The sequence below is a fragment of the Ischnura elegans genome, chromosome 4 (genome assembly GCF_921293095.1).
Source record: "Ischnura elegans chromosome 4, ioIscEleg1.1, whole genome shotgun sequence".
NCBI lineage: Eukaryota > Metazoa > Arthropoda > Insecta > Odonata > Coenagrionidae > Ischnura > Ischnura elegans.
Window position 1 is genome coordinate 39,066,913 of NC_060249.1, and position 11,175 is coordinate 39,078,087.

Here is an 11,175-nt window from a genome sequence, read left to right on the forward strand (position 1 = left end):
GATGGGAAATGATAAGTTCTCACGAGAGAACTTATTATTTTCCAGGTGAAGGCCCTGCGATAATATCAGCGGAAAATAAAATGCGAAGGCAAAAGAAATTGAAGCTACCAACATCAAGTAGGTATATTTGGGTGGTTTAAGGACTAATATAAAAGTTGATTATTCCGATGCATTCATTTCTTAATGCAACTTCATGCATACACTAATCACAGAAATAAACTGCTTCTTCGCACTACATATACCGGCCATAAGAAGTTTCCAAGCGGCGATCGCTGAAGATGGCGAGGCACACCGCGGAGCATTTTTGCCTGATTGCAAGTGCGGCGAGCCGCAGCGGTGCTCAGGCGTCCACGGCGAAAGCTGCATATAGCGAGGGAAGGGGTCAAAAGTACAAACCCCCAAATTTTTGGCATACGAATGCTTAAATATATTCCTTCCAAATGACAACCCCCAAAATCTTTCCCCCTCACGTGGTAAATCCCGAGGAAAAACTTTTAGTCTCCGGACTTGTCCTAACCGTTGCTTTCTACTGCCCGATTTGTCAACGACGAGTGAAAATTGAACCCCATCAATTAATAAGAGCAATTCAAAGATTAATATTGAAAATGCACCCGAACTATGAGTAGTATATTATGAGGATCGCCATCTCGTTTGAACAGCGACAGCGCGGTGGCAGTACGCCGACGAGCGAAGTCGGCGTTGACGGCGCGCCGCGACGGGGCGAGGAGAGAACTAGTTGTTAGCGGCACATAGGTCTAACCCAAGCGTGTTAAGTTCGGAAAAAACTTTGAACACGAAGGATACGACTCGATAAATGAAAGAGACAAAGGAATGACCGAACAAGAACACGAAGAGAATTTTATAAAACAAGAATTGTATTGCACCAGAAATGATGTGACCCACTGCAGGTAAGAAAAGAATTCCAGCAATTCTATCAAGTGTGAAACTGACGACTGAAAAATCAGTTACAAACAGCGAATTAATGAGGGGGAAGGTGAACGCACCATAAGGGATTCCTATATTAAGACTTGAAAGTTACATGAAGAATTTAAAAAATACTCATGATGTTTCTCTCTCTCACGAAAGTGATTTTACCATAAAAAACTTTTTAACAAATATGAATGTATTGGGATACATAGAAGTAAATATTGTCCCTAAAACTTTCCATTAGCGTAAAATTTATGAGAATACATGATATTAAATATGACAATTTTTAAAAGTATTATGAACCGGAATTAAAATAGCAATGGCATTCAGCACTCCAACAAACTTGATGAGCAAGCTGATAATTCCTTTATTAATATAATTGGAGCCGTAGTTACTCTACAGTAGACAGAAAACAATCACAAGTAGTAGCTGAAAACACAGGACTCATTTCTGCGGAAAGTAACGCAACAGCTTAGGGGGACTGAATGTGTAGAAGGAGAAACAAGCAGATTGCGAGTGCGTGATAACGCTTCGCTTCCGATGATATCTCAATAGGGGCGGCCACTAACCCCGCCTGCTCTGAAACTCTAAAAAATATTGGGCGTCATAACAGATTCGTCGCCTCATCCCACTCAGAATAGACGATGGAATACGGCAAATTTCCCCTCAGAATGCAAAAATTATTTACTTATTTTTCACATGCTGCGAGAGGAAGAGAAAAAATGTCACCAGTGACGTTTTTTGTTTGAAAGGGTGGAGTTTCGCGATATGATTTGATAGATGCAATGGAAAAACTCAAAGGTCATAAAATGAGGGCCAAGATAAGTGGTCATACCACAATCGCATAGCCATGCACTCTCCTTCTTTCTCTCCGATATATATTCTCTGGGATTGATGTTTGAACTTTTGTAACCGAATGGATTCAATGGATATTGACGTAGAGAGAAAATTGGCTCCTTCAACAATTAAAATAAATTTTTTGGAACAATAATATGAGAAATGGGTATTTTGTCGAAAAAAAGTTACTCATCTCAATCAGAGTGGCATCCAAACCTTCATGATTGCGAAATTGATGATCATAGCTCGGTTCAGCGAAAGTGGCGAAATCAATTGTCTCCTCAGCCAGGATATCTTTTCATAAAAAATAATCTACATACATATTTTAACGGGTCTAAGTTTATATAGCAATTTAGGTTACAAATATAAGCCAATTTATACTTTCTGGGATGGTAAAATATCACAACGACAATTTTTCACATTTTGGCACACTCATTTGCGAATTAACTTTCCGAAGCAACGTTTATCAAAGTTCGAATTTCTATGACTGATCATTCCGAATGACGTTGCAAAAGCCCGAAAGTAGTACAAATTATGGGGAGGGGATACCTATTAGACATTGGCTAAACGAAAATAGGATAATTAGAAATCTATTCACCACTCGTGTTCCATCTTCACTGAAACGAAGAAGATACGAAAGCAGTTACTTGCATGCTTCAATTCGGGACATAAGAAAAAGTAGAAATAAATATATACTGAAAGCGATATTTTAATGTTGTGTATAGCCAAAAATATTTTTGGTAAGTTTGCATATTAATTTCCGCATCTAACGCCTACAGACTTAAGAAATTACAAATTTTTTTTCGCCGAGCGACAACAATCTACTGCCGTTCTCGCTTTCCCTCTTCAATAACGTCCACATGACCTACGACACGCCCAGTAGCGTTCGCTTTTCATGAGAAGCCGATTGTGAAAGGCTGCAATCTCCACTGATTTGATACGGGAGGGGGTTGGTCTAATTGATGGGCGGGGCAGCTGTGATAAAAACGGCAAATAATAAAGAGAGAAGAGAGAAAATAGAGACGGAGGACGCTTAAGGTTAAAATACATTCGTATATGCCTGGGTCACGGCCGCTCTTGCCAAATCGATCTTCCAGGATAACAACATCTTATAATTTATGTACATACGACATAAAACCAATACCCTTCACGCCATGACATTATTAATGGCCGCATTGCTAAAACGTTGAGTCTAGGAGGCTGACTGAACGATACAGCAAACAAGCAAAGCCTAGAGCAGGGATTAATTCAAATAAATTATGAATAATTTCATCCTCCCGAAAAAATAAATATTCTCATTTATGCAACACTTGTTTATTTTCCTATCAAGATTTGGACTATACAGCTTGTCGTTATAAAGTTTATCTCGACAAGGACTTTAATTTTGGAAAGATAAATTGTCGAAATTTAGGTGGGAAAATAAATAAGAGTGGAATTGACCAATATTATTTGATTACTCATTGAATTATTATTTTTTCGTGAGAATGAACCTCCCAAAATTCACAAAGGTGACGCCGTCGGTCCTTTCTGATGAATAATAATTATTTTCTCCACTATGGCTACACAGTAGTTATCAGAACCAATACCGTATTTACCATTTCCAGGAAATGCCGGTGAAAAAAGGGGGTGCGCGGATTACACGAATGGCCATATTTTAATGTCAGCCACGCACCATTTACCCTCAAATTCCTGTCGTTCATTTATCCAGAGTTTATCATTCGTAAATAATGTCAGAATTACATTTCTGACAGTATTTAACTTTAATAATCATGGAATCATAACTTAAATTTATCGATTCACCAATGAATCACGAGTTCCTATATTAGACCGCACCCAAAAAGCGCTAAAAAGATTTTTGCTCACAAGCCAGCCGAAAAATGGGGTTGCGGGAATACAGGAGGGCGCTGCTTACACGAATAAATACGGTACTTATAGCACGCCTCCAGTGAGGAATATGAAGAATTCACAGACGAAAATATTGAAGAAAAAACTTTTAAAAAAGACTGAAAATTAATGAAGCAATGGCTCAAATTAAAAGTATGTTTTCAAATTTTGTTTTAGAAGATACAAAATGATAGGATACTTTAAGAGGTTGCTTTGCATTTGGGTCATTGTCGTGGAGGTATCGTGAGTTTTTTTTTTCCTATTTTGGCACCTATAGCCTGCTTTTCTGTAACTTTTAATGGGCTAAGGATTCGATAGTTAGCATAAAGGTCACTAATTAAACTAATTAAATCTGAGGAACGTAGGTAGTGCCTTTGGGAAGGGATTGAAAAATATGAAAGAGGAGATGATATAAACATGAATAGCCATAACAATTTAAAGCGTAAATATATTCACAAAATTATTCTGAAATTTTAACCGTTGCTGTCTCTGAAGCAAAAATATGCATTCAAATGAAGCAAAAATCGACACTACCTGATAAAGAATAAGTGAAGGTGAGTTTTAACCGAGTGACAATTCAAGAATATACAAAACAGAGCAATCTTTGCGTGCGAAGGGATCGAGTTGGTGATCTTGCATTGACAGGAGAAAGCAATTCACGATAGCCTATGACCACGCTAATAGTGATGCAAGTGGATTTTAAATTGAATTTGAGCCGAGGGATTATGAAAATTGAAAATGTAAATTAAATAAAGTAAGCAGTAGAGGAGAAACAGAGTGGATGGGTGACACGGGGTTCAACTAATTTGTTGAGGAATAAAAAATAATACCGAGATATTTCTAATTAATTCAGACTGAAATCCACTATATTCATGATTTAACTAACAAGGTTTAAGTACATATTATTTTTAGAGGGGCTTCATAAAAATATCATGCAAAATTTTTATGCTTCCTTGAGATTATACCATTTAAAAACAAAATAAAATTATGAGTTTGGAGGGGGAAAAACAAAAATAGACAAAGAAATGGCTTTAGAGCGCTGATGCAAATAGCGAGAAAAATGCCAATAAATTATTCTATTTAAAAAAATTCAACGCAGGCTTCTTAAAGGAATATTTTTTTAGCGACTCCACTACCATTGATTTGATAGAATAATGCTAAATGTTAACTTAATTCATATTTTTCGCTGACAATAAATCATATATATCCATCAACTAAAATACTCAAAAATTCAAATGGATATCTTCGGAAAAAGCGCAAAATTTTTGAAAGAGTTAGGCATTGTGGAGGTCAAAAGGACAGTACATATAAGAAAAACCTCGTAGCTCCACTCAAGTCTCTCTTCAAAGTCAAGATGACTGAGAGCAATTTACCGCGTTGTGAACAATCCATTATAAATCACGGAGAGATGGCGCTATATTGCTCTTAAGGCTATAGGGTCACGTTAAAGGGCCCCATACTGCTTTTCCTTCCAAGCATAACTCACCACTCAGACGGTCGCACTTGAGCATAACAAATAATATACGTTCATGAGGTCAAATATCGAACATACAGGTGCAAGAGGTTACGGTTGTTCATACGTATCCATAAGATATGGAAGTTGGAGATCGAAATTTAACAAAAAGTCATAAATTCCCCTAACACGAGTATGAAAACAAAAGTAAAAAAATATCTCTGAGATAACTCTTATTTAATCCAGTAGCGAATAGAGAAAAAAACTCAAGGGGGGTGCAAGAGATATCTTGAGCTACCTTTACTTTTGTCGTAATTACAAATAATTAAGTCACACGCAAATTTTAACAAAGTTTTATTCAAACTGATAATATGCATATACAAGACAATGCCATCTTATAGTATTAAAAAGTTATTATGGTGGTTCTCCAACGTCGAACAATGCGGGCGGACCCGCAAGGGGGGGCGCGCTCCCCTTCGCCCCCGATATGTAGCCGCCACTGATTTAATCTTAATCAGACGATGTACTATTTAAAATTGCAAATTAAAAATAATATACATGCGAATGCTGAAATTTATGGTTACTATTTATTGAGTAAAAGCTGAAAAAGCAAACACAAACGCAGCAGAGACCACCAGTTGGCTACCAAAACTCTTGGATTAATTAAATCTTCACCCTATGACCGTAGCTTATTCTTTATAACTCTGTAGTCCCTTCGGTAGTATTCAGAGGTTGACCGAGAAAAATAAAGAAACACAAAAAAATCAATTAAAATATATTATAGCTCTTAAACATTTACCGAGTTAAATGATCTATGCCGTGTAGAGGATTTTTGATGCATACATGTATATAAACGCATTATTATTTTCGGAAAACTAGCAATAAAGATCATGATTATCTGAGAGTTATTCCTCAGGAATAGTGTCTTTCACCTATAGCCGCGAGTGCTATGAGAATTGATACTTGATAATAAAATCTCCAAATATGTGGACTAAATACATACAAAACTAAAAAAAATAATTTTAAACCTATATTTAATAACAGCGATTATTGTGATTATTATCATTAAAAACATAAAATTTAAAATTATTCTTGAAAAATTAGCAATTAAGTATTTATTAGCAATAGTTGTAGTTAGCAATACAACGCATAGAATATAGGCCATAAGGAAATAAAATGGAGAAAGAGCCACGATTACCAGTAAAGGGGCAAACAATTTTCTACCACCGAATTATTATCTTAACGACATAACATTCTCGATATTCCACAATAACGAGGGCTGGCACCTTTAAAGATGAAATCGAAACTCGTATTTTGGCTACTGAGATATTTTTATCCCTCTGCACGTCATTTCATGGAAAATCCATGACATAATCAAGTAAAATATACCATCGCCAAAGGAACACCGCCAAATATACCAAGAATACCATCGCCAAATGAAAAGAAGATTGCAAGAACAGCAAGGGAAGGCTTGGATCAAGAATAATGAAGGATGCGAAAGATAATACCTACGAAAAATGTTAAAAGGATTAGCTCATAAGATAACTCAGCATGGAGCTGGGTCAAACCAATCTTAGTTGACCAGTCATCAGACTCAAAACCACATTAGTTGATCAGAGATGATGAATGAAATAATAAGAAAAAGTAGGCCGGGGAAAACCCACCTTAAAACACGCATCTGAAGCTACTCCTATTTTCATGACTAGGGGTCAAATACTCCTTCCTAATACAGGTTTGAGCGCAATGGCCGTACATGACATTTTAAAAATTAATGAACGTAAAAAAGGTGCTCAAAAGAATGCCTTCGCGTTTTCTGTCTCAAAAACGTATTTATATCTCTTAACCATTCTATGCAGTACTCAGATAAAACTACGCCCCAATTAATTTTTTGTCATGGGAGTAAGAGGATGTTTATTAACCTACTCAAACCAGTAACTATCCTGAAATAATCTATAAATTCTGTAGGGAGTAATTTTAAGCGTTAATCAAATCGATACGGAATAAAATGAAAATTTACCGCAAGAAGGCCATAGCTACGAGATTTTGTTAACTATCGCGAGCAATGAATCGGTGGTTCAAACAATCAACGATGCAGTAAACATCCATCATTTTCAAAGTGCAATTCAAATCATTCAAATCATCACCATCATATGTCAACAATCTGAAGATTGATTTGATGCAGCTCTCTACTCCACTTTCCTATCTACTTACGAGTGAGGCGTAACCTACAAGTAGATTGTATACTTGAGCTGGTGGAGCAGTTAAACTATTTGGGCAGCGTATTTTAGACGAACTGCCACAACAGTAAGAATACCGGAAAGAGAAATGACTGCGGAGGAGATAATGAAACGATCGCAATGCAAGAGTGTAAATAAGAGGCCAGTAAAAGGCCTGATACGGAGTGTAGCACTTTACAGTGCGGAAATTTGGACGTGGAGGAAAGGGAATGAGAAAAGATAAAGTGTTCGAGATGAGGACGCGTAGTGGAATGGAGCGTGTGCAATGAACGGAGAGAAAAGGGAACGATAAAGTGCATGGAATGGTGGACACGGTGAGGAAACACACATGGGAGAGACGGAGGGTACAGAGAGCCTGGATGGATTGAATACTGAATGGGAAGGGAATGCTCATAATCGAGTTTGAGGGAAGAATGTTAGGTTAGCGCGGATGGGTGGGAAGAGAAGGACATTTAAATAGAATGAATATGAATAGGAAACTGTGCATTGAAACGTATTCAATTTAGGAGGAGAGGCCGCAGTGATTCGCAGAAACCTACCTTAACCGGTAGAGTACTTACAAAAGGCAAGGAAAATTCAGGCAAATAAAGCTTAAACTAGATAATGAGGGTTTATTGCGTATAGTAATTTTAAACCAGAGTTACCAAAGATAAAATGTACCATCTGTTCGTTCAAAAATTATGGGCTGCCGAGTATAGATCTAATTAGCGAGATTCATACATAACATTGTAAAAACAATTGTTGCGCCGTTATCTTTGTAATTCAATTGCGTTATCAAATTACGAATCTGTGTACACAAGAGAGCAACGTCTGTGGGCCTTCATTTTTCTCGCTAAACTGTCTGGTGTTCTACTATTTTCTGAACTCAAGCCTTGCTGTCTGGCATGCGTTTCATCTTTCATTGTCAATCTTGAAGAATAATCAACCATATAAACAATAATTGGCACAATTTAGATTAACATAACGGAAGCAGTGTATAATTATTTCTCGAAACTTAGGTGTATTTGTAACGTGGGTAGATAGCGTAATAATTTAAAAGGCATATTGCAACTAATTCCGCTCAAAATCTAGCGCAAAATCGGTATCAAACTATATTTTAACCTCAAGTTGTATTCCCCTGCGTCCTATCAAGTTCTTTTGGTACCCGTGGCTTTGGTATCGTAGTAATAAATTCATCACTTACTTCGCCGAATTAATTTTTTCGGCTCATATTCATAAATGTAATTCGTGTTGAGGAGAGAGATGGTCAACCAATGATATGAATACTATGGTGGTGTAGTGCCTCTAATGCCAATTTATTGTCGCTTTTACGGATTTTGTAATGAAAAAACTGGCAACGTTAACAAAATTCACTTCCTTGGACGAATTGAACTCTTTTCATCGCTCTTATTTCCAGAAATAAAAGTTGTCGCGGCGATATGAGATGCTCGTGTGTCAATTTCGCTATATTACACTTCATTCACTTACGTCTATGAATTAATTCTTTCGTCATACATTCAGAAATGAAAGTCATATTGAGGAGAGACATATTGTGCACCGACGTTATAACTATTATGATGGTGTGCTGCCTCTGATGTCAATTTCTTGTCACCTTTAGGGATTTTGTAATCAAGGAACCGGAAATATTAACTGAAGTCACTTCCTTCGATGAATTAAATTCTTTTTATCGCCGTGATTTCCCATGACGAAAGTTTGTCTCGGCGATATGAGATACTCGCGTGTCAATATCGCTATACTCCCACGCAACATGCTTAACGACTGCCAAAATTTAAAAATGATATGTCCGCTGCACTCCGCACTTGGGACCGTGGACAGGGGAGAAGACGCGACCCCGGAACCCCCAATTACATTACACACTCCCACACCATTCAATCGCATCCCATGCACCCTCCGCCGGGTGACCCCGAGGTCATCCACGGACGGCCTCATCCCCCGAACGAATCCCGAACGTGGTCACTCGCTGGACACGAACCGGACGGCTGACAAAGCTAAGACAGCCCCGCGTTTGCACAATACGTTTTTATCGTCCACTTGTTAGTCTCTCCCTCAAGTTCATCCGCTTGTTACATCAGGCCGTCTCTCGCTTCACAGAAGGACTATGCCGAAGACGAGGACGCAAGACGACGTTTGTGAGAGGAGGATGCGAGTCTTAGGAGGCCACATGCCACGCTTAGAATAATCAAAGAAAAGTCATTGAATGGTGTCATAAGTAAATTTATAGCTATAAATAGACCCAAATAAAACAGTGTATAGATATAATAGCTCTTTATTAGTTCAATTTTACCCAGATAATGCACCTAAAATACATTATGCACCTATATATTATACCTAATACACACTCATACACTGACTAGATGAATGATCTATGGAACTGAAATAATCTCCTCTCTGGCTGCAACGAGAATATCCCGATTTATAAATCACGAGGAGCGTTATGTGATCGTGTGCATTCTGTTCAAAGCCACCTCATTAATTAAAAAAATACAATATCAACAATTTTGAGGCCATGTTTTTAACATAGAGGCAAGAAACAAAAATGAGATCTACGGCTGAAATCACACGATAACATCGGTAACCTAAAACATTTTTGGGACAATTTTCTTGACATTGAAGCATACTACCTACTTTGTTGATATTTATAGTTGGAATGATATAAATGGTGTAATCAGAAACATTAAATATATCAATACACCCTCATTAAATTGTGCAAAAAATATAGAAAACCTACATAAATTAAAATTTCGCCACAATTATTCATTATGCAGCAATGCAAAAATTAAATATAGGGAAAAATACCAAAAATAAAAAAGTACGTAATAAAAATACCGAATATTTCATCTTGCACCTACCACCTGACGGGTATGAAAATTACCTGACTTTTCCACAAGCAAAAATTCTCCATATGACGATGTGTTTTCGATTTTCCTTATAGAATATCACCACACTAGACCTCTTTCTCGAGCGTTTCCCCTTCTTCCTCTTTCATTACGATATAGTAATCCGCCAATGATTTTAGAGGGAGCAATCTGCTAACGTGCATTACGGACACCGAGAAAGATCGCCTTGAATTCAACGCACCTATCACAGTTTTTTCGTCGTAAGGCCGCATCCCCTTCAATTTTTATCTCGTGTTTGGTCTGCCTCTTATCTATTCACTTCGCTCTGAAAATGTAACACTTACGCTTCCACTTAGATATCGAGGCGGCAAAATCTATCCCATACAATCAAGCTTTCCAGCCGACAAACCGGTCTGAGCAAGTTTCATTTTACTTCACTTCAGTTAGCACAACGTCTAGAATGCCGGCATCAATTGAGCGTCAAGAATTTGAGCGATGACGATTTACCGGTTGCACAAAAGCCTAATTTATGTCTCGTACGACTATGAAGAGTAGTGAAAGTGTAATCCATGAGGTTTTCAATGAAAAGCAGTTATACTCACAATTTGCTCGGTATTCCAACGAATGGCATCATAGTTATAGCTAGGAATAACTGACATTATGTGAGTTGAAAAGTATCTGTGCCACTGTATACCACCTTTACGGACTCCGTAACGACTGAAATGCACGGCAATAAACTATTAAAGAAAGCAGAGAAACATTCATGATTATATTCTAACCAACCATGATAATCTCCTTTTGATTCTTTCGATTAATTCCATCAAGCTGCGAGAGCACTTAAGGACGAATTATCAGGGAATTACAGCATTAGGATGTTAGTTTAGGATCAGGAACTTATCGTATGTCATTTCACAAGTTTCTGTCAATGCTGAAAGAAATTGTAGCGAGAATGCATGATAGCGCCATAACATGTCTAAATTTCAACATGGTTTGTGCCAGT